This window comes from Salminus brasiliensis, chromosome 6, assembly GCF_030463535.1.
Source record: "Salminus brasiliensis chromosome 6, fSalBra1.hap2, whole genome shotgun sequence".
NCBI lineage: Eukaryota > Metazoa > Chordata > Actinopteri > Characiformes > Bryconidae > Salminus > Salminus brasiliensis.
Window position 1 is genome coordinate 26431349 of NC_132883.1, and position 25851 is coordinate 26457199.

The window sequence follows — 25851 nt, forward strand, 5'->3', positions numbered from 1 at the left end:
AGCTTTACATAATTAGTAATTAGTAAAAGACAGAAAAAAGTCTTTAATAGCAGTCCTAAAATAGAGCCTTGTGGAACTCCATATCTTACTTCTGTGTAATTTGAAGATAAATCTTTACAAACTCCTTTAGATATGATTTGAACCACCATAGGGCTGGTCCTGTGATTCCAACCATTTTCTCTAATCTTTCTAGTAATATAGTATGATCTATTGTATCAAAGGCTGCACTAAGGTCTAGTAGGGCTAATAAAGATACATAGCCTTTATCAGAGGCAAGAAGGAGATCATTTTTATTCTTCACTAGGGAGGTCTCAGTGCTGTGATGGGATCTGAATCCAGATTGGAATTTCTCATACATGTCATTTGTACTCAGGTATAAGCAGAGTTGTTGGCCTACAGCTTTTTCTAAAATCTTGGATATGTATGTTAAGTTGGAGATGGGTCTGTAAATAGACAATACACAAGGATCAAGATTTGGCTACTGGATTAAAGGTTTTTTAAGTTTTTTAAGGTTTTTGGGAAATGCCCTAGGCTAAGGGATGAATTTACAATTGTTAAAAGAGGTCTAATTAGAAGTGAGAGTATTTCTTTTAGCAATTTAGAGGGAATCGGGTCAAGTTGTACAGGCTGTACAATTTGGTGAGGAAATATTTTTTTTTTCTAGTAAGTTTAGAGATCTCGCTAAAAAGAACTCTGGGATTGTCTGTTTTTGTTTTTCTCAATCAGCGAGGCCAAATACGCTGAGCGAGCTTTAATGAGTGCCTTTCTATATTGACTAAGGCTGTCCTTCCACACAGAGTGGAACACCTCTAGTTTGGTCGTCCACCATTTACGCTCTAGTTTCTGCACTGTTTTTAGTTTTTGCCTTGTCATTTTACTTTTAAACAGTGCTTCTTTGTCTAAGGTTGATTGAAGGGTATTTTCCAGGTCGTTCGTTAATGTAACTAGCTCCGTTTGGAGTCATTGGGGTTATTGCGCGCTTTAGACAGTGTTGCGGGGAAAAAATTAACATTTTGCCTAAGATGTGTCTCAAAGGAGATTAGATAATGGTCTGATATTACTGAGCTTTGAGGTACAATATTTAGATGATCAATTATAACACTCAGGGTCAGGACTAAATCTAGGGTATGGTTACAGTAATGTGTGGGTCCAGTCACATTTTTTGTAATGCCGACAGAATCTAAAATTGATACAAACGCCTTTGCTAATGGATCATCTGCTTTTTCAAAATGAATATTAAAGTCTTCTAATATTATAAATTTGTCACTGCACACTGACAAAATCACAAAATTATTTAAAAAATTCATAATATATCTCCTGGAGGCCTATAAATGTTAATTTAGTCTGAATGCATTTTTATTTGTTGCTGGATTTGATTTTTTAATGTAGAAAATCTCAAAAAAAGTGAAAGTGTTAGTGTTTTTGAATAATATGTAGTGTATTCTGGTAGATTATGCATACTCCACCTCCTGTGCCTGATAATCTAGGGCTATGTACATATTTATAACCTGCGGCGGTGGCTTCATTTACTGCTATACATTGATCAGGTTTCAGTGTGGCAGAAAATGTCTAGTTTCTAATTAATTTATTAAAACAAGCAGATTTAGATATTCTATGTTTGGCTTTAATTTGGGGCACAGACAGTCTTAATACAATGAAACCTGGGTGACACCTCAAAGCAGCTCGCAGACGGTTTAGCGTGTCTGTCTGCGGCCTGGTCCCGGCTTTGGATTGTCAGCAGCCTTTTACACTACTCGACTAACTAGCAGACTATGCGTTATGCTGCACGAAAATAGGGCAGCACCCTCCTGCGTGGGGTGGACGCCATCCCTACCTAAAAAACAGGCTTGCCCTCAAACTTTAATCAGTTATCTATGTTATTTAGTGCTGTGATTCGGCTGTAAGACTCAATCGAATGAAGTTGCCGGTGAGTGGAAGCACAAGATAGATGTTTCTAATAAAGTGACCGTAACTTAAAGCTACCTTACACTCAGCAAAAGTCCATTCTCTATCAGCAGAGAAACCTTTGGATGAAAAGTACTGAGCTATCTTTTGCTCATTAATATATTTCTTCACTATGCCATTGATTACTTTTTCAAAATCAGAATCAGTCCACTGAGGCATTTCAGTCCCTCCCTTAACTAAGGTGCTGCTTTTATAGTTAAGAGACTTCCATGAGTCTTTACCAAGATTCTGAGTATGTTGGCCTTTTCTTGACATGGTGTGGAAACAGGAGAACAAATCCAAGTTTTCTTCTTATTAACTAAACTACAGAAGAACAAAAACAACTCCGTTCAGAGAGGATTACGGTTACAAACGTTACGTTTAACAGTAACAAAACAAACTTCTCTCCTTTAGAGAGGATAACAGCCACAAAACACTAGGTTTTTATCAGTGACAAACAGATAACTTCTCTTCTTTCAGAGAGGCTAACAATTACTGACTCCTCTGTCTTAAGAAAACAGAATTTCTCTCAGATTCGAAATGGCGTTTACTCACCAAGAAGGTTTTAGTAGGCCATCCGGGTCACGGCACCACATTGTTAGAAATCCGGCATAAAGGAGACAGATTCAGGAGTCAGGAGACTGGATCTTTAGCATTGGAGTTTATTCACGTGCAGACAGAAAATCATACACTGGCACAGCTTAGTTGATCACGGTCAGTCTAGTCTAGTCCGACCATGTCTAGTCCGAACCAATCCAGTCTGAACCAATCCAGTCTGAAACAGAATCCAGTCTAAAACAGAATCCAGTCTGATTAGGGGTATTTTGAGAGGGCCTTATATATATTGGAAATTGTGGGAGGGGAAAGGTTCATGAAGAGGAGTTTAAGGAGGGGTAGGAGGGGGATGAAGGACAGGTCACTTGGAGTATCAACAGTAGGGGGTGATAGTTAGCACTTTAAAGAGGGGTAGGAGGTGGGTGAAGTTGAGGGGGGTTGATGGTCATCACACATCAAAGGTCATCGGTATGACCACTTGATTGTTGTCACCTTTTGAGGGTTATTCGAATTACCATATACAAAGAGAGAGAGTGACCACTTTAGGCCGGCAGACGAAGGGTAACAAAAGGTGAGACAAAGGATTAAGATAACCATTTGATAAGTTGAAACCACATGAAAGTAATGTTAGAAAGGGCCATATTTTCTCTCAGCTACAACTCTCAGGTCTTTGGTCTTCACCTATATAAGGCCATCAGTTGTCAGGTACATCTGGATTGTACACAAAACTGTCTTCCCTCCATTGGGCGTTGTGCCCACTTGGGCTATTCGGGGTCAGTGTGGGTGGAGGTGGAAGAACTGCCGATTGGCTTTTCAATTTTGCTTTCTGTCAGTGTGATCTCACCCTTGCATGAGTATGATGCAGGACCTCTAGTGTGCACCTTAGGAGTGTCTGGTGGGTTAGGGGGTTCAGGCTGATCTTTGACCTTGAACTTGACCAAACCTTGCATCTCCATCTCCACATCAGTTTCGGTCCAGGTGGTCACTTGAAGTGGTCACTGCATTGCTGTCTGCTCTTGTCCATCTGATTCAGGGGCATATGGAGGTGGTCTCAGGTTTGAGCCAAGAATACAGCCCGGGCTTGTTTGTCTTGTCATCATGTTGTTTGCTTATCTCCATGTTGTGAAAGTTAGCCTACGAGTGATAAGAAGATAAGGGGTGATAAGAGAAGTACAGGGGTGCTATAAGAAGATAAATGGGTGATGAGAAATATTGGCGTAATACAAGAAGATATGGGGTGATAAGAGAAATAAAGGGGTGAAACCAGTAGAAGGATGTTACAAGAGAAATATGGAGTGTTAAGAGAAATATGGGGAGTTATAAAGAATAAATTAAGGGGTGTTAAAAGAAAAAGAAGGGGTATTATTAGAAGAAACTGGGTATTACAAGAAGGGTGAGTAATTATACAAGTGAAGAGATAGGGTATAGTGTACACAGAAGCTTGTGTGTGTGAATTATCGTGTGTCTCTCAGTCTATGTGTGGATTCTGGGTGGCTATGTTCTGTTGGGGTTGAAGGGATATGTTTGGAGAGTAATTCTAAAAACTCGCCATACTGTTGTCTTTTATTGTGAGATCTTGTGCTTTGCAGGAGATCTCACAATAAGAAAAATCTCATAAAAACGAGAGAGGAACTATATTTAAGTTTGTGCACAGAATCAATAAAAGCCAAATTAATTGGGGTTGTAAAAAGATAAGGGTAAAAGCTGAAAAGAATTCTGTTATTGTCTCAGAAAAATGTGTGCATTTGTGGGAGGTTGCAAATTTAAGGGAAGACACAGTATGGGGGCCCCCGGAGAGAAGAAAAAGAGGAGTAAATGTTACATGTTGTATGTCTAGTCTGAGATTTTGTTTTAATGGCCAATAAAAGATAAATGGATCCATTCGATAGAGTTATGTGATAATGAGTGTAGAAAAGCAGTAGGAAATCTATGAAATAAATAGGTTTTGTAGATATGTGGGTTGGAATGAAGTATAGGAAAATTAATGAGCCCTGACTGGGCATCAGAGAGGGAGATAGGTAAAGGAACAGTTTCATAAACCACTAAAGCAGCCCATACTGGCACCAGGTCACGTGTAGTACAAGAATACTGTTAATAAGTCCTGTGGTTGTTGTATGGATACTGGAATGTGGGTTTTATAGTGTAAGTCCAACCTACCAACCTGAGAAAGAGATTTGACTAGGTTCAAATAGTTATACATAGAAGATGTGTTTATATCTTGTGTAGGTAATTCTTTGTATGAATAACATAAGCATTATTGTTAAGCACTGTAGGAAAGTAATCTCTGGTATTTCTGTTCTATCCTGGCAGAAAGGGAATCTATCCACCTGTACATACTAGCATATAAATAGGTTCTGCACAGATGCTTTTGGTTGAACTTTCACCACTGGAAAGGGGAGCCTCATGTATGCAAGCATACACATACACTAAGGTTTAAGGTTGGTAGAGAGTTAAATCACTTTTAAACACACATGGTTAAAGATTCTCTCACTTGATTAGCTTAAGATTAGATCTGAATTACAAGTAATCTGGTTTGATTCTCCTTTCTCTTTTATGGGATGTGAGAGGAGACAGAAAGAAGGACCTAAGGAGGGGTAACTGGTGAGTGACGTGCCAGAAACGTCACATGGACTGAGTGGAAGAAGCTGTGCTGACTTCCGATCAGGCTAGTGTGCTTATCCACAGATCACTTCCCTGTATACACCTGCATTCTAAACAAATGTGTATTCATATTTATAGTGCTATTAATTATATAATACTTGCTAACAGTTGCCAACTGATTGGTTGGGCAGTGACTTTGATTACTTAAAGATAACACACTTGGGGGTTAAACATTTTGTTGAAAGCCACAGGTAGGGAAGTATTTGGTGGTTTAACTCTTACTAGAGGAGGACTTTTTTTTTTTTTTAGAGTGGTCATACATTCTTAAGGTCTGGGCTGTTCTGAAGTTGGCAAACCTCAGTTAATTTCAACAACTCGTATAGTAACTTTTAATAAACAAATAAATAAATATCGTATAATTCAAAGTAGACAGTGAAGTGGTAGTAATTTCAATAATTTAAAGTAATCTTTTTCACACTCAAATAACATAGAGGCCATTATTATGCCAACTATGGGTACAAACACTTCAAAAGGAATTACTCCTGTTGATGTAGTTAAAATAATCCATTAATTAAAGGCATAACTAAGACATCAGAGAAATGGCACAAGCGTTGGCCTGACATTGACCAACCATGGCCAGTGGAGGGGACTCTTAATCCAGATGTAATTAAAGTAATGCAAGTACTTCTGGCCACGTACAAGGCTAACCAAAAGAAAGGTAAGAAGGGGGAAAAAAACATAAGAAGAAGAGACCGATGGAGCTCGGCATTCTCCAGTTGCTTGAATAAGAAGGGCAGAAACTGGTCAAAGCAGCAAAGGATAAGAGAGAGAGGAGTGCAGCAGAAATGGAGAGACAGATGAGAGGAATAGGAAAGCAGATGGCAGAAATTAATGAGCCATTTTCACACGTAAACAAGAACCCCCCACATATGAGAAGGAATTGAGAGTCTGAGAAGATCTATCCCCAGCTCCCAGTGATCACTCAAGAGGGCAAATATCACATCAGAGATGATGGCCGAATAGTGGAAGCAGGAAAAGCAGAAACAATTATAATAATGTATTTTCCAAAAGCAAGAAGAAATCAACATATATGTAAACTGAAGGTGAAGTGAAGATCAGGAGGACAAAAGTTGGAGATGATGTGGATGAAAGTGCGTGGGAAGCCAGAAGAGGATGTGATCCAGCAGTCACGCTTAGAACGTGAACAAGTAAGACAAAGAATAAAGAAAGAAAATGAATGCTTACTTACCGATAACACAGTTGCAGATGAAAAAAAAAGCCAGAAAGCCAGAGGTCCACATTCAGACAACCATATACAGTTGATGTATAGTCTCTTGGAATCATGAGGTCCTGTGAACAAAGACAAAGAAGAAAGTCAACAGCTGAAAAGAAACATAATGCTTTCTTACCGATGACACAGTTGAAGATGAATAGAAAGTCAGTCAGATTGAGTTGCAGATGTAGACAACGGCAAAAAATTGGAGATCGATAGCCTCTTGGGATCATGAAATCCTGTCAACTAGTAGGACAAAAAAGAAAATCAAAATATGAAAAGAAAGTGAATGTATACTCACCTGTTACACAGTTGAAGATAAATTAAAAGCCAATAAGAAGAAAAATCCAGATACAGACAACGGCAAACAGCTGGAGATGAACAGTCTCTTGACATCATGAGGTCCTGTGAACAAGACAAAGAAGAAAGTCAATACATGAAAAGAAACTGAATGTATACTTACCTGTTACAAAGTTGCAGATGAATACACAGCCAGTAAGACAGAAGTCCAGATGCAGACAACCACATGCAGCTGGACATGGACAGTGTCTTGGGATCATGAAGTCATGTGAACGAGTAAGACAAAGAAGAAAGTCAATACATGAAAAGAAACTGAATGCTTACTTACCGATCACACAGTTGCAGATGAATAGAAAGTCAGTCAGATTGAGTTCCAGATGCAGACGACGGCAAACACTTGGAGAACTATAGCCTCTTGGGATCATGAAGTCCTGTGAACAAGTAAGACAAAGAAGAAAATCAATACATGAAAAGAAACTGAAGGTATACTTACCTGTCACACAGTTGCAGATGAATAGAAAGTCAGTCAGATTGAGTTCCAGATGCAGACAACGGCCAAAACTTGGAGATCGATAGCCTCTTGGTATCATGAAGTCCTGTGAACAAGTAAAACAAAGAAGAAAGTCAAAACATGTAAAGAAACTGAATGTATACTTACCTGTTACACAGTTGCAGATGAATACACAGCCAAGAAGACGAAAAATCCAGATGCAGTCAGGTTGAGTTCCAGATGCAGACAACAGCAAATAATTGAAGGTTTGATAGCCTCTTGGGATCACTAGGTCTTGTGAACAAGTAAGACAAAGAATAAAATCAAAATATGAAAAGAAACTGAATGTATACTTACCTGTAACACAGTTGCAGATGAATACACAGCCAGTTAGAAAGAATTCCAGATGCAGACAACCACATACAGCTGGACATGGACAGTCTCTTGGGATCATGAAGTTCTGTGAACAAGTAAGACAAAGAAGAAAATCAAAATATGAAAAGACACTGAATGTATAATTACCGATTACACAGTTGCAGATAAAAAAAAAGCCAGTAAGCCAGACTTCCAGATTCAGACAACCATATATAGTTGATGTATAGTCTCTTGGGATCACGAGGTCCTGTGAAAAAGGAAGACAAAGAAGAAAATCAAAATATGAAAAGAAACTGAATGTATACTTACCGATTACACAGTTGCAGATAAAAAAAAAGCCAGTAAGCCAGAGTTCCAGATTCAGACAACCATATATAGTTGATGTATAGTCTCTTGGGATCATGAGGTCCTGTGAAAAAGGAAGACAAAGAAGAAAGTCAATACATGAAAAGAAACTGAATGTTTACTTACCTGTAACACAGTTGCAGATGAATACACAGCCAATAAGACGTAAAATCCAGATGCAGACAACGGCAAACAGATGGAGATGAATAGACTCTTGGGATCATGAGGTCCTGTAAATAAGACAAAAAAAAGTCAATACATGAATAGAAACGGAATGTATACTTACCTGTTACACAGTTGCAGATGAATACACAGCCAGTAAGAAAGAGTTCCAGATGCAGACATCATACAGCTGGACAAGGACAGTCTCTTGGGATCATGAAGTCCTGTGAACAACTAAGACAAAGAAGAAAGTCAATACATGAAAAGAAACTGAATGCTTACTTACCTGTTACACAGTTGCAGATGAATAGAAAATCAGTCAGGTTAAGTTTCAGATTCAGACAACGGCAAACACTTGGAGATCGATAGCCTCTTGGGATCATGAAGTCCTGTCAACAATTACGACAAAGAATAAAATCAAAATATGAAAAGAAACTGAATGTATACTTACCTGTAACACAGTTGCAGATGAATACACAGCCAGTTAGAAAGAATTCCAGATGCAGACAACAACATACAGCTGGACATGGACAGTCTCTTGGGATCATGAAGTTCTGTGAACAAGTAAGACAAAGAAGAAAATCAAAATATGAAAAGAAACTGAATGTATACTTACCGATTACACAGTTGCAGATAAAAAAAAGCCAGTAAGCCAGAGTTCCAGATTCAGACAACCATATACAGTTGATGTATAGTCTCTTGAGATCACAAGGTCCTGTGAAAAAGGAAGACAAAGAAGAAAGTCATTACATGAAAAGAAACTGAATGTATACTTACCTGTAACACAGTTGCAGATGAATACACAGCCAAGAAGACGAAAAATCCAGATGCAGACAACGGCAAACAGCCGGAGATGAATAGTCTCTAGGGATCATGGAGTCCTGTGAACAAGTAATACAAAGAAGAAAATCAAAATATGAAAAGAAACTGAATATATACTTACCAGTTACACAGTTGCAGATGAACACACAGCAATTAATAAAGAATTCCAGATGCAGACAACCACATACAGCTGGACATGGACAGTCTCTTGGGATCATGAAGTCCTGTGAACAAGTAAGACAAAGAAGAAAATCAAAATATGAAAAGAAACTGAATATATACTTACCAGTTACACAGTTGCAGATGAACACACAGCCATTAAGAAAGAATTCCAGATGCAGACAACCACATACAGCTGGACATGGACAGTGTCTTGGGATCATGAAGTCTTGTGAACAAGTAAGACAAAGAAGAAAATCAAAATATGAAAAGAAACTGAATGTATACTTACCGATTACACAGTTGCAGATGAATACACAGCCAATAGGACGTAAAATCCAGATGCAGACAACGGCAAACAGCTGGAGATGAATAGTCTCTTGGGATCATGAGGTCCTGTAAACAAGACAAAAAAAAAGTCAATACATGAATAGAAACGGAATGTATACTTACCTGTTACACAGTTGCAGATGAATATAAAATCAGTCAGGTTGAGTTCCAGATTCAGACAATGGCAAACAGCTGGAGATTGAGAGCCTCTTGGGATCATGAGGTCCTGTGAACAAGTAAGACAAAGAAGAAAATCAAAATATGAAAAGAAACTGAATGTATACTTACCGATTACACAGTTGCAGATGAAAAAAAAAGCCAGTAAGCCAGAGTTCCAGATTCAGACAACCATATATAGTTGATGTGTAGTCTCTTGGGATCACGAGGTCCTGTGAACAAGTAAGACAAAGAAGAAAGTCAATACATGAAATGAAACTGAATGTATACTTACCTGTTACACAGTTGCAGATGAATAGAAAGTCAGTCAGATTGAGTTCCAGATGCAGACGACGGCAAACACTTGGAGATTGATAGCCTCTTGGGATCATGATGTCCTGTGAACAAGTAAGACAAAGAAGAAAGTCAATACATGAAAAGAAACTGAATGTTTACTTACATGTAACACAGTTGCAGATGAATACACAGCCAATAAGACGAAAAATCCAGATGCAGTTGAAAAGTCTCTTGGGATCACGAGGTCCTGTGAACAAGTAAGACAAAGAAAAAAGTAAATACATGAAAAGAAACGTAAAGCTTACTTACCTGTAACACAGTTGCAGATGAATACACAGCCAATAAGATGTAAAATCCAGATGCAGACAACAGCAAACAGCTGGAGATGAATAGTCTCTTGGGATCATGAGGTCCTGTTAATAAGACAAAAAAAAGTCAATACATGAATAGAAACGGAATGTATACTTACCTGTTACAAAGTTGCAGATGAATACAAAGACAGTAAGAAAGATTTCCAGATGCAGACAACCACATACAGCTGGACATGGATAGTCTCTTGGGATCATGAAGTTCTCTGAACAAGTAAGACAAAGAAGAAAGTCAATACATGAAATGAAACTGAATGCTTACTTTCGGATTACACAGTTGCAGACGAACACAGCCAATAAGACGAAAACTCCAGATGCAGACAATAGCAAACAGCTGGAGATAGATACAATATTGGCATCAAGAGATCCTGTCAACAAGTAAGACAAAGAAGAAAGTCAATACATTAAAAGAAACTTAATGTATACCTACCTGTTACACAGTTGCAGATGAACACAGCCAATAAGATAAAAAATCCAGATGCAGACAACAGCAAACAGCTGGAGATGAATACTCTCTTGGGATCATGAGGTCCTGTAAACAAGACAAAGAAGAAAGTCAACACATAAAAAGAAACTGAATGTATAGTTACCTGTCACACAGTTGCAGATGAAAAAAAAAGCCGGTAAGCCAGAGTTCCAGATGCTGACAACCATATGCAGTTGATGTATAGTCTCATGGGATCACAAGGTTCTGTGAACAAGTAAGACAAAGAAGAAAGTCAATACATGAAAAGAAACTGAATGCTTACTTTCCGATTACACAGTTTCAGATGAATACACAGCCAATAAGACGGAAAATCCAGATGCAGACAATGGCAAACACTTGGAGATCGATATCCTCTTTGGATCATGAAGTCCTGTGAACAAGTAAGACAAAGAAAAAAGTCAATGAATGAAAAGAAACTGAATGTATACTTACCTGTTACAAAGTTGCAGATGAATACAAAGCCAGTAAGAAAGAATTCCAGATGCAGACAACCACATCCAGCTGGACATGGACAGTGTCTTGGGATCATGAAGTCCTGTGAACAAGTAAGACAAAGAAGAAAGTCAATACATGAAAAGAAACTGAATGCTTACTTACCGATTACACAGTTGCAGATGAATAGAAAGTCAGTCAGATTGAGTTCCAGATGCAGACGACGGCAAACACTTGGAGAACTATAGCCTCTTGGGATCATGAAGTCCTGTGAACAAGTAAGACAAAGAAGAAAATCAATACATGAAAAGAAACTGAAGGTATACTTACCTGTCACACAGTTGCAGATGAATAGAAAGTCAGTCAGATTGAGTTCCAGATGCAGACAACGGCCAAAACTTGGAGATCGATAGCCTCTTGGTATCATGAAGTCCTGTGAACAAGTAAAACAAAGAAGAAAGTCAAAACATGTAAAGAAACTGAATGTATACTTACCTGTTACACAGTTGCAGATGAATAGAAAGTCAGTCAGATTGAGTTCCAGATGCAGTCAACGGCAAACACTTGGAGATCGATAGCCTCTTGGGGTCATGAAGTCCTGTCAACAAGTAAGACATAGAAGAAAATCAATACATGAAAAAAAACTGAATGTATACTTACCTATTACACAGTTGCAGATGAAAAAAAAAGCCGGTAAGCCAGAGTTCCAGATGCAGACAACCATATACAGCTGGACATGGATAGTCTCTTGGGATCATGAAGTCCTGTGAACAAGTAAGACAAAGAAGAAAATCAATACATGAAAAGAAACTGAATGCTTACTTACCGATTACACAGTTGTAGATGAATACAAAGTCAGTCAGATTGAGTTCCAGATGAAGACAACGGCAAACACTTGGAGATCGATAGCCTCTTGGGATTATGAAGTCCTGTGAACAAGTAAGACAAAGAAGAAAGTCAATACATGAAAAGAAACTGAATGTTTACTTACCTGTAACACAGTTGCAGATGAAAACACAGCTAATAAGACGAAAAATCCAGATACAGTTGAAAAGTCTCTTGGGATCACAAGGTCCTGTGAACAAGTAAGACAAAGAAGAAAATGAATACATGAAAAGAAATTGAACGTATACTTACCTGTCACACAGTTGCAGATGAATAGAAAGTCAGTCAGATTGATTTCCAGATGCAGACAACGGCAAACACTTGGAGATCGATAGCCTCTTGGTATCATGAAGTCCTGTGAACAAGTAAGACAAAGAAGAAAGTCAATACATGAAAAGAAAATGAATGTATATTTGCCTGTTACACAGTTGTAGATGAATACAAAGCCAGTAAGAAAGAATTCCAGATGCAGACCACCACATCCAGCTGGACATGGATAGTCTCTTGGGATCATGAGGTCCTGTAAACAAGAGAAAGAAGAAAGTCAATACATGAAAAGAAAATGAATGTATATTTACCTGTTACACAGTTGCAGATGAATAGAAAGTTAGTCAGATTGAGTTCCAGATGCAGACAACGGCAAACACTTGGAGATCGATAGCCTCTTGGGGTCATGAAGTCCTGTGAACAAGTAAGAAAAAGAAGAAAGTCAAAACATGAAAAGAAACTGAATGTATACTTACCTGTTGCACAGTTGCAGATGAATAGAAAGTCAGAAACGGAAGTCAAGAAACGGAAACAGAAGTCAAGAAACGGAATGTATACTTACCTATAACACAGTTGCAGATGAATACAAAGCCAATAAAACGTAAAATCCAGATGCAGACAACGGCAAACAGCTGGAGATGAATAGTCTCTTGGGATCATGAGGTCCTGTAAACAAGACAAAAAAAAGTCAATACATGAAAAGAAACTGAATGTATACTTACCTGTTGCACAGTTGCAGATGAATAGAAAGTCAGAAATGGAAGTCAAGAAACGGAAACAGAAGTCAAGAAACGGAATGTATACTTACTTGTTACACAGTTGCAGATGAAAAAAAGCCAATAAAACGTAAAATCCAGATTCAGACAACCACAAATAGCTGGACATGGACAGTCTCTTGGGATCATGAGGTCCTGTAAACAAGACAAAAAGAAAGTCAATACATGAAAAGAAACTGAATGTATACTTACCTGTTACACAGTTGCAGATGAGTACACAGTCAGTAAGAAAGAATTCCAGATGCAGACAACCACATACAGCTGGACATGGACAGACTTTTGGGATCATGAAGTCCTGTGAACAAGTAAGACAAAGAAGAAAGTCAATACATGAAAAGAAACTGAATGTATACTTACCTGTTACACAGTTGCAGATGAATAGGAAGTAAGTTAGATTGAGTTCCAGATGCAGACAACGGCAAACACTTGGAGATCGATAGCCTCTTGGGATCATGAAGTCCTGTCAAGTAGTAAGACAAAGAAGAAAATCAAAACATGAAAAGAAACTGAATGTATACTTACCTGTTACACAGTTGCAGATGAATACACAGTCAGTAAGAAAGAATTCCAGATGCAGACAACCACATAGAGCTGGACATCGATAGCCTCTTGGGATCATGAAGTCCTGTAAACAAGACAAAAAGAAAGTCAATACATGAAAAGAAACTGAATGTATACTTACCTGTTACAAAGTTGCAGATGAATACAAAGCCAGTAAGAAAGAATTCCAGATGCAGACAACCACATCCAGCTGGACATGGATAGTCTCTTGGGATCATGAGGTCCTGTAAACAAGACAAAGAAGAAAGTCAATACATGAAAAGAAACTGAATGTATACTTATCTGTTACACAGTTTCAGTTGAAAAAAAGCCAGTAAGCCAGAGTTCCAGATTCAGACAACCATATACGGTTGATGTATAGTCTCTTGGGATCACGAGGTCCTGTGAACAAGTAAGACAAAGAAGAAAGTCAATACATGAAAAGAAATTGAATGTATACTTACCTGTTACACAGTTGCAGATGAATAGAAAGTCAGTCAGATTGAGATCCTGATGCAGACAACGACAAACACTTGGAGATCGATAGCCTCTTGGGATCATGAAGTCCTGTGAACAAGTAAGACAAAGAAGAAAATCAAAATATGAAAAGAAACTGAATGTATACTTATCTGTAACACAGTTGCAGATGAATACACAGCCAATAAGACGTAAAATCCAGATGCAGATGAATAGTCTCTTGGGATCATGAGGTCCTGTAAACAAGACAAAGAAGAAAGTCAATACATGAAAAGAAGCTGAATGTATACTTACCTGTTACACAGTTGCAGATGAATACACAGCCATTAAGAAAGAATTCCAGATGCAGACAACCACAAATAGCTGGACATGGACAGTCTCTTGGGATCATGAAGTCCTGTGAAAAAGTGAGACAACGAAGAAAGTCAATACATGAAAAGAAACTGAATGTATACATACCTGTTACACAGTTGCAGATGAAAAAAAGCCAGTAACCCAGAGTTCCAGATTCAGACAACCATATACAGTTGATGTATAGTCTCTTGGGATCATGAAGTCCTGTGAATAAGTAAGACAAAGAAGAAAATCAATGCATGAAAAGAAACTGAATGTATACTTACCTGTTACACAGTTGCAGATGAATAGAAAGTCAGTCAGATTGAGTTCCAGATGCAGACAACCACATACAGCTGGAAATATACAGACTCTTGGGATAATGAGGTCCTGTGAACAAGTAAGACAAAGAAGAAAATCAAAATATGAAAAGAAATTGAATGTATACTTACCTGTTACACAGTTGCAGATGAATACACGGCCATTAAGACGAAAAATCCAGATGCAGATGAATAGTCTCTTGGGATCATGAAGTCCTGTGAACAAGTAAGACAAAGAAGAAAGTCAATACATGAAAAGAAACTGAACGTATACTTTCCTGTTACACAATTGCAGATGAATACACGGCCATTAAGAAAGAATTCAAGATGCAGACAACCACATACAGCTGGACATGGACAAAGTCTTGGGATAATGAGGTCCAGTAAACAAGTCAAAAAAGAAAGTCAATACATGAAAAGAAACTGATTTTCTATTCATCTGCAACTCTGTAATTGGTAATAAGAATTCAGTCAGATTGAGTTCCAGATGAAGACAACGGCAAACACTTGGAGATCGATAGCCTCTTGGGATCATGAAGTCCTGTAAAAAAGACAAAGAAGAAAGTCAATACATGAAAAGAAACTGAATGTATACTTACCTGTTACACAGTTGCAGATGAATACACAGCCAATAAGACGAAAAATCCAGTGCAGATGAATTGTCTCTTGGGATCATGAAGTCCTGTCAACAAGTAAGACAAAGAAGAAAATCAAAATATGAAAAGAAACTGAATGTATACTTACCTGTTACACAGTTGCAGATGAATACACAGCCAATAAGACGAAAAATCCAGTGCAGATGAATAGTCTCTTGGGATCATGAAGTCCTGTCAACAAGTAAGACAAGGAAGAAAATCAAAATATGAAAAGAAACTGAATGTATACTTACCTGTTACACATTTGCAGATGAAAAGAAACGGAATGTATACTTACCTGTTACACAGTTGCAGATGAATACACAGCCAGTAAGAAAGAATTCCAGATGCAGACAACCACATACAACTGGACATGGACAATCTCTTGGGATCATGAAGTCCTGTAAAGAAGACAAAAAGAAAGTCAATACATGAAAAGAAACTGAATGTATACGTACCTGTTACACAATTGCAGATGAATAGGAAGTTAGTTAGATTGAGTTCCAGATGCAGACAACAGCAAGCACTTGGAGATTGATAGCCTCTTGGGATCATGAAGTCCTGTCAAGAAGTAAGACAAAGAAGAAAATCAAAACATGAAAAGAAACTGAATGTATACTTACCTGTTACACAGTTGCAGATGAATACACAGTCAGTAAGAAAGAATTCCAGATGCAGACAACCACATACAGCTGGAGATCGATAGCCTCTTGGGATCATGAGGTCCTGTAAACAAGACAAAAAGAAAGTCAATACATGAAAAGAAACTGAATGTATACTTACCTGTTATACAGTTGCAGATGAATAGAAAGTCAGTCAGATTGAGTTCCAGATGCAGACAACGGAGGACACCTTTCGCTGTACAATGTGCACTGTACAGTGAAAAATATGTGCACCTTACCTTACCTTGGGATCATGAGGTCCTGTAAACAAGAAAAAAAGAAATTCAATACATGAAAAGAAACTGAATGCTTACTTACCGATTACACAGTTGGAGATGAATACACAGCCATTATGAAAGAATTCCAGATGCAGACAACCACATACAGCTGGACATGGACAGACTCTTGGGATCATGAAGTCCTGTGAACAAGTAAGACAAAATAGAAAGTCAATACATGAAAAGAAGCTGAATGTATACTTACCTGTTACACAGTTGCAGATGAAAAAAAGCCAGTAAGCCAGAGTTCCAGATTCAGTCAACCATATACAGTTGATGTATAGTCTCCTGGGATCATGAAGTCCTGTGAACAAGTAAGACAAAGAAAAAAGTAAATACATGAAAAGAAACTGAATGTATACTTACCTGTAACACAGTTGCAGATGAGCACACAGCCAATGAGACGAAAAATCCAGATGAAGACAATGGCAAACACTTGGAGATCGATAGCCTCTTGGGATCATGAAGTCCTGTCAACAAGTAAGACAAAGAAGAAAATCAAAACATGAAAAGAAACTGAATGTATACTTACCTGTTACACAGTTGCAGATGAATACACAGTCAGTTAGAAAGAATTCCAGATGCAGAAAACCACATACAGCTGGACATCAATAGCCTCTTGGGATCATGAAGTCCTGTAAACAAGACAAAAAGAAAGTCAATACATGAAAAGAAACTGAATGTATACTTACCTGTTACAGAGTTGCAGATTAATACACAGCCAGAAAGAAAGAATTCCAGATGCAGACAACCACATACAGCTGGACATCAATAGCCTCTTGGGATCATGAAGTCCTGTAAACAAGACAAAAAGAAAGTCACTACATGAAAAGAAACTGAATGTATACTTACCTGTTACAGAGTTGCAGATTAATACACAGCCAGAAAGAAAGAATTCCAGATGCAGACAACCACATACAGCTAGACATGGATAGCCTCTTGGGATCATGAAATCCTGTCAACAAGTAAGACAAAGAACAAAATCAAAATATGAAAAGAAAGTGAATGTATACTCACCTGTTACACAGTTAAAGATAAATAAACAGTCAATAAGAAGAAAAATCCAGATACAGACAACGGCAAACAGCTGGAGATGAACAGTCTCTTGGCATCATGAGGTCCTGTGAACAAGAAAGTCAATACATGAAAAGAAACTGAATGTTTACTTACCTGTTACACAGTTGCAGATGAATACACAGCCAGTACGACAGAGTTCCAGATGCAGACTACGGCAAAAAGTTGGAAATAGATAGTCTCTTGGTATCATGAGGGCCTGTCAACAAGTAAGACAAAGAAGAAAGTCAAAACATGAAAAGAAACTGAATGTATACTTACCTGTTACACAGTTGCAGATGAAAAAAAAGCCAGTAAGCCAGAGTTCCAGATTCAGACAACCATATACAGTTGATGTATCGTCTCTTGAGATCACGAGGTCCTGTCAACAAGTAAGACAAAGAAGAAAATCAAAATATAAAAAGAAACTGAATGTTTACTTACCTGTAACACAGTTGCAGATTAATACACAGTCAGTAAGAAAGAATTCAAGATGCAGACAACCACATACAGCTGCATATGGACAGTCTCTTGGGATCATGAAGTCATGTGAACAAGTAAGACTAAGAAGAAAGTCAATACATGAAAAGAAACTGAATGCTTACTTACCGATTACACAGTTGCAGATAAATTGAAAGTCAGTCAGATTGAGATCCAGATGCAGACAACGGCAAACACTTGGAGATCGATAGCCTCTTGGGATCATGAAGTCCTGACAACAAGTAAGACAAAGAAGAAAGTCAATACATGAAAAGAATGTGAATGTTTACTTACCTGTTACACAGTTGCAGATGAAAAAAAGCCAGTAAGCTAGAGTTCCAGATTCAGACAACCATATACAGTTGATGTATAGTCTCTTGAGATCATGAGGTCCTGTGAAAGGGACAAAATGAAAGTCAATACATGAAAAGAAATGGAATGTATACTTACCTGTTACACAGTTGCAGACTAATACACAGCCAGTAAGAAAGACTTCCAGATGCAGACAACCACATACAGCTGGACTTGAATATCTCTTGGGATCATGAAGTCCTGACAAAGAGTAAGACAAAGATGAAAATCAAAATATGAAAAGAAACTGAATGTATACTTACCTGTTACACAGTTGAAGATGAAAAAAAGGCCAGTAAGCCAGAGTTCCAGATGCAGACAACCATATACAGTTGATGTATAGTCTCTTGGGATCATGAGGTCCTGTGAACAAGTAAAACAATGAAGAAAGTTAATACATGAAAAGAAACGGAATGTTTACTTACCTGTTACACAGTTGCAGATGAATACACAGCAAGAAAGAAAGAATTCCAGATGCAGACAACATACAGCTGGACATGGACAGTCTCTTGGGATCATGAAGGCCTGTGAACAAGTAAGACAAAGAAGAAAGTCAATACATGAAAAGAAACTGAATGTATACTTACTTGTTACACAGTTGCAGATGAAAAAAAAAAAAAAAAACGTAAGCCAGAGTTCCAGATTCAGACAACCATATACAGTTGATGTATAGCCTCTTGGGATCACAAAATCCTGTGAACAAGTAAGACAAAGAAGGAAGTCAATACATGAAAATAAACTGAATGCTTACTTACCGATTACACAGATGCAGATGAATAGAAAATCAGTCAGATTGAGATCCAGATGCAGACAACGGCAAACACTTGGAGATCGACAGACTCTTGGGATCATGAGGTCCTGTAAACAAGACAAAAAGAAATTCAATACATGAAAAGAAACTGAATTTATACTTACCTGTTACACAGTTGCAGATGAATACACAGCCAATAAGACGAAAAATCCAGATGCAGATAACCACATACAGCTGGACATGGACAGTCTCTTGGGATCATGAAGTCCTGTGAACAAGTAAGACAGTGAAAATCAAAATATGAAAAGAAACTGAACGTATACTTACCTGTTACACAGTTGCAGATGAATAGAAAGACAGTCAGATTGAGTTCCAGATGCAGACAACGGCAAACAGCTGGAGATGAATAGTCTTTTGGGATCATGAGGTCCTGTAAACAAGACAAAAAGAAAGTCAATACATGAAAAAAAACCGAATGTATACTTACCTGTTACACAGTTGCAGATGAATATACAGCCAATAAGACGAAAAATCCAGATGCAGATGAATAGTCTCTTGGGCTCATGAGGTCCTGTAAACAAGACAAAGAAGAAAGTCAATGCAGGAAAAGAAACTGAATGCTTACTTAGCAATTACACAGTTGCAGATGAATAGAAAGTCAGTCAGATTGAGATCCAGATGCAGACGACGGCAAACACTTGGAGATCGATAGCCTCTTGGGATCACGAAGTCCTGTCAACACGACAAAGAAGAAAATCAAAACATGAAAAGAAACTGAATGTATACTTACCTGTTACACAGTTGCAGATGAATACACAGTCAGTAAGAAAGAATTCCAGATGCAGACAACCACATACAGCTGGACATCGATAGCCTCTTGGGATCATGAAGTCCTGTAAACAAGACAAAAAGAAAGTCAATACATGAAAAGAAGCTGAACGTATACTTACCTGTTACACAGTTGCAGATGAAAAGAAACGGAATGTATACTAACCTGTAACACAGTTGCAGATTAATACAAAGCCAAAAAGAAAAAAAAATCCAGATGCAGACAACAGCAACCAGCTGGAGATGAATACTCTCTTGGGATCATGACGTCCTGTCAACAAGTAAGACAAAGAAGAAAATCAAAATATGAAAAGAAATTGAATGTATACTTACCTATAACACAGTTGCAGATGAATACACAGCCAATAAAACGTAAAATCCAGATGCAGACAACGGCAAACAGCTTGAGTTGAATAGTCTCTTGGGATCATGAGTCAATAAAAAAGTCAATACATGAAAAGAAACTGAATGCTTACTTACCTGTTACACATTTGCAGATGAATACACAGCCAAGAAGACGAAAAATCCAGATGCAGACAACGGCAAACAGCAGGAGATGAATAGTCTCTTGGGATCATGGAGTCCTGTGAACAAGTAATACAAAGAAGAAAATCAAAATATGAAAAGAAACTGAATATATACTTACCAGTTACACAGTTGCAGATGAACACACAGCAATTAAGAAAGAATTCCAGATGCAGACAACCACATACAGCTGGACATGGACAGTCTCTTGGGATCATGAAGTCCTGTGAACAAGTAAGACAAAGAAGAAAATCAAAATATGAAAAGAAACTGAATATATACTTACCAGTTACACAGTTGCAGATGAACACACAGCCATTAAGAAAGAATTCCAGATGCAGACAACCACATACAGCTGGACATGGACAGTGTCTTGGGATCATGAAGTCCTGTGAACAAGTAAGACAAAGAAGAAAATCAAAATATGAAAAGAAACTGAATGTATACTTACCGATTACACAGTTGCAGATGAATACACAGCCAATAGGACGTAAAATCCAGATGCAGACAACGGCAAACAGCTGGAGATGAATAGTCTCTTGGGATCATGAGGTCTTGTAAACAAGACAAAAAAAAAGTCAATACATGAATAGAAACGGAATGTATACTTACCTGTTACACAGTTGCAGATGAATATAAAATCAGTCAGGTTGAGTTCCAGATTCAGACAATGGCAAACAGCTGGAGATTGAGAGCCTCTTGGGATCATGAGGTCCTGTGAACAAGTAAGACAAAGAAGAAAATCAAAATATGAAAAGAAACTGAATGTATACTTACCGATTACACAGTTGCAGATGAAAAAAAAAGCCAGTAAGCCAGAGTTCCAGATTCAGACAACCATATATAGTTGATGTGTAGTCTCTTGGGATCACGAGGTCCTGTGAACAAGTAAACAAGACAAAGAAGAAAGTCAATACATGAAAAGAAACTGAATGTTTACTTACCTGTAACACAGTTGCAGATGAATACACAGCCAATAAGACGTAAAATCCAGATGCAGTTGAAAAGTCTCTTGGGATCACGAGGTCCTGTGAACAAGTAAGACAAAGAAGAAAGTCAATACATGAAATGAAACTGAATGCTTACTTACTGATTACACAGTTGCAGATGAACAGAAAGTCAGTTAGATTGAGTTCCAGATGCAGACGACGGCAAACACTTGGAGATTGATAGCCTCTTGGGATCATGATTTCCTGTGAACAAGTAAGACAAAGAAGAAAGTCAATACATGAAAAGAAACTGAATGTTTACTTACATGTAACACAGTTGCAGATGAATACACAGCCAATAAGACGAAAAATCCAGATGCAGTTGAAAAGTCTCTTGGGATCACGAGGTCCTGTGAACAAGTAAGACAAAGAAAAAAGTAAATACATGAAAAGAAACGTAAAGCTTACTTACCTGTAACACAGTTGCAGATGAATACACAGCCAATAAGATGTAAAATCCAGATGCAGACAACAGCAAACAGCTGGAGATGAATAGTCTCTTGGGATCATGAGGTCCTGTAAATAAGACAAAAAAAAGTCAATACATGAATAGAAACGGAATGTATACTTACCTGTTACAAAGTTGCAGATGAATACAAAGACAGTAAGAAATACTCTCTTGGGATCATGAGGTCCTGTAAACAAGACAAAGAAGAAAGTCAACACATAAAAAGAAACTGAATGTATAGTTACCTGTCACACAGTTGCAGATGAAAAAAAAAGCCGGTAAGCCAGAGTTCCAGATGCTGACAACCATATGCAGTTGATGTATAGTCTCTTGGGATCACAAGGTTCTGTGAACAAGTAAGACAAAGAAGAAAGTCAATACATGAAAAGAAACTGAATGCTTACTTTCCGATTACACACTTGCAGATGAATACACAGCCAATAAGACGGAAAATCCAGATGCAGTCAACGGCAAACACTTGGAGATCGATAGCCTCTTGGGGTCATGAAGTCCTGTCAACAAGTAAGACATAGAAGAAAATCAATACATGAAAAAAAACTGAATGTATACTTACCTATTACACAGTTGCAGATGAAAAAAAAAGCCGGTAAGCCAGAGTTCCAGATGCAGACAACCATATACAGCTGGACATGGATAGTCTCTTGGGATCATGAAGTCCTGTGAACAAGTAAGACAAAGAAGAAAATCAATACATGAAAAGAAACTGAATGCTTACTTACCGATTACACAGTTGTAGATGAATACAAAGTCAGTCAGATTGAGTTCCAGATGAAGACAACGGCAAACACTTGGAGATCGATATCCTCTTTGGATCATGAAGTCCTGTGAACAAGTAAGACAAAGAAAAAAGTCAATGAATGAAAAGAAACTGAATGTATACTTACCTGTTACAAAGTTGCAGATGAATACAAAGCCAGTAAGAAAGAATTCCAGATGCAGACAACCACATCCAGCTGGACATGGATAGTCCCTTGGGATCACGAGGTCCTGTGAAGAAGTAAGACAAAGAAGAAAATCAAAATATAAAAAGAACCTGAATGTATACTTACGTGTTACACAGTTGCAGATGAATACACACCCAATAAGACGTAAAATCCAGATGCAGACAACGGCAAACAGCTGGAAATGAATAGTCTCTTGGGATCATGAGGTCCTGTTAAAAAGACAAAGAAGAAAGTCAATAAATGAAAAGAAGCTGAATGTATACTTACCTGTTACACAGTTGCAGATGAATAGACAGCCATTAAGAAAGAATTCCAGATGCAGACAATCACATACAGCTGGACATGGACAGTGTCTTGGGATCATGAAGTCCTGTGAACAAGTAAGACAAAGAAGAAAGTCAATACATGAAAAGAAACTGAATGCTTACTTACCGATCAGACAGTTGCAGATGAATAGAAAGTCAGTCAGATTGAGTTCCAGATGCAGACGACGGCAAACACTTGGAGAACTATAGCCTCTTGGGATCATGAAGTCCTGTGAACAAGTAAGACAAAGAAGAAAATCAATACATGAAAAGAAACTGAAGGTATACTTACCTGTCACACAGTTGCAGATGAATAGAAAGTCAGTCAGATTGAGTTCCAGATGCAGACAACGGCCAAAACTTGGAGATCGATAGCCTCTTGGTATCATGAAGTCCTGTGAACAAGTAAAACAAAGAAGAAAGTCAAAACATGTAAAGAAACTGAATGTATACTTACATGTTACACAGTTGCAGATGAATACACAGCCAAGAAGACGAAATATCCAGATGCAGTCAGGTTGAGTTCCAGATGCAGACAACAGCAAATAATTGAAGGTTTGATAGCCTCTTGGGATCACTAGGTCTTGTGAACAAGTAAGACAAAGAATAAAATCAAAATATGAAAAGAAACTGAATGTATACTTACCTGTAACACAGTTGCAGATGAATACACAGCCAGTTAGAAAGAATTCCAGATGCAGACAACCACATACAGCTGGACATGGACAGTCTCTTGGGATCATGAAGTTCTGTGAACAAGTAAGACAAAGAAGAAAATCAAAATATGAAAAGAAACTGAATGTATACTTACCGATTACACAGTTGCAGATAAAAACAAAGCCAGTAAGCCAGAGTTCCAGATTCAGACAACCATATATAGTTGATGTATAGTCTCTTGGGATCACGAGGTCCTGTGAAAAAGGAAGACAAAGAAGAAAATCAAAATATGAAAAGAAACTGAATGTATACTTACCGATTACACAGTTGCAGATAAAAAAAAAGCCAGTAAGCCAGAGTTCCAGATTCAGACAACCATATATAGTTGATGTATAGTCTCTTGGGATCACGAGGTCCTGTGAAAAATGAAAACAAAGAAGAAAGTCAATACATGAAAAGAAACTGAATGTTTACTTACCTGTAACACAGTTGCAGATGAATACACAGCCAATAAGACGTAAAATCCAGATGCAGACAACGGCAAACAGATGGAGATGAATAGACTCTTGGGATCATGAGGTCCTGTAAATAAGACAAAAAAAAGTCAATACATGAATAGAAACGGAATGTATACTTACCTGTTACACAGTTGCAGATGAATACACAGCCAGTAAGAAAGAGTTCCAGATGCAGACATCATACAGCTGGACAAGGACAGTCTCTTGGGATCATGAAGTCCTGTGAACAACTAAGACAAAGAAGAAAGTCAATACATGAAAAGAAACTGAATGCTTACTTACCTGTTACACAGTTGCAGATGAATAGAAAATCAGTCAGGTTAAGTTTCAGATTCAGACAACGGCAAACACTTGGAGATCGATAGCCTCTTGGGATCATGAAGTCCTGTCAACAATTACGACAAAGAATAAAATCAAAATATGAAAAGAAACTGAATGTATACTTACCTGTAACACAGTTGCAGATGAATACACAGCCAGTTAGAAAGAATTCCAGATGCAGACAACCACATACAGCTGGACATGGACAGTCTCTTGGGATCATGAAGTTCTGTGAACAAGTAAGACAAAGAAGAAAATCAAAATATGAAAAGAAACTGAATGTATACTTACCGATTACACAGTTGCAGATAAAAAAAAGCCAGTAAGCCAGAGTTCCAGATTCAGACAACCATATACAGTTGATGTATAGTCTCTTGAGATCACAAGGTCCTGTGAAAAAGGAAGACAAAGAAGAAAGTCATTACATGAAAAGAAACTGAATGTATACTTACCTGTAACACAGTTGCAGATGAATACACAGCCAAGAAGACGAAAAATCCAGATTCAGACAACGGCAAACAGCCGGAGATGAATAGTCTCTTGGGATCATGGAGTCCTGTGAACAAGTAATACAAAGAAGAAAATCAAAATATGAAAAGAAACTGAATATATACTTACCAGTTACACAGTTGCAGATGAACACACAGCAATTAATAAAGAATTCCAGATGCAGACAACCACATACAGCTGGACATGGACAGTCTCTTGGGATCATGAAGTCCTGTGAACAAGTAAGACAAAGAAGAAAATCAAAATATGAAAAGAAACTGAATATATACTTACCAGTTACACAGTTGCAGATGAACACACAGCCATTAAGAAAGAATTCCAGATGCAGACAACCACATACAGCTGGACATGGACAGTGTCTTGGGATCATGAAGTCCTGTGAACAAGTAAGACAAAGAAGAAAATCAAAATATGAAAAGAAACTGAATGTATACTTACCGATTACACAGTTGCAGATGAATACACAGCCAAAAGGACGTAAAATCCAGATGCAGACAACGGCAAACAGCTGGAGATGAATAGTCTCTTGGGATCATGAGGTCCTGTAAACAAGACAAAAAAAAAGTCAATACATGAATAGAAACGGAATGTATACTTACCTGTTACACAGTTGCAGATGAATATAAAATCAGTCAGGTTGAGTTCCAGATTCAGACAATGGCAAACAGCTGGAGATTGAGAGCCTCTTGGGATCATGAGGTCCTGTGAACAAGTAAGACAAAGAAGAAAATCAAAATATGAAAAGAAACTGAATGTATACTTACCGATTACACAGTTGCAGATGAAAAAAAAAGCCAGTAAGCCAGAGTTCCAGATTCAGACAACCATATATAGTTGATGTGTAGTCTCTTGGGATCACGAGGTCCTGTGAACAAGTAAAC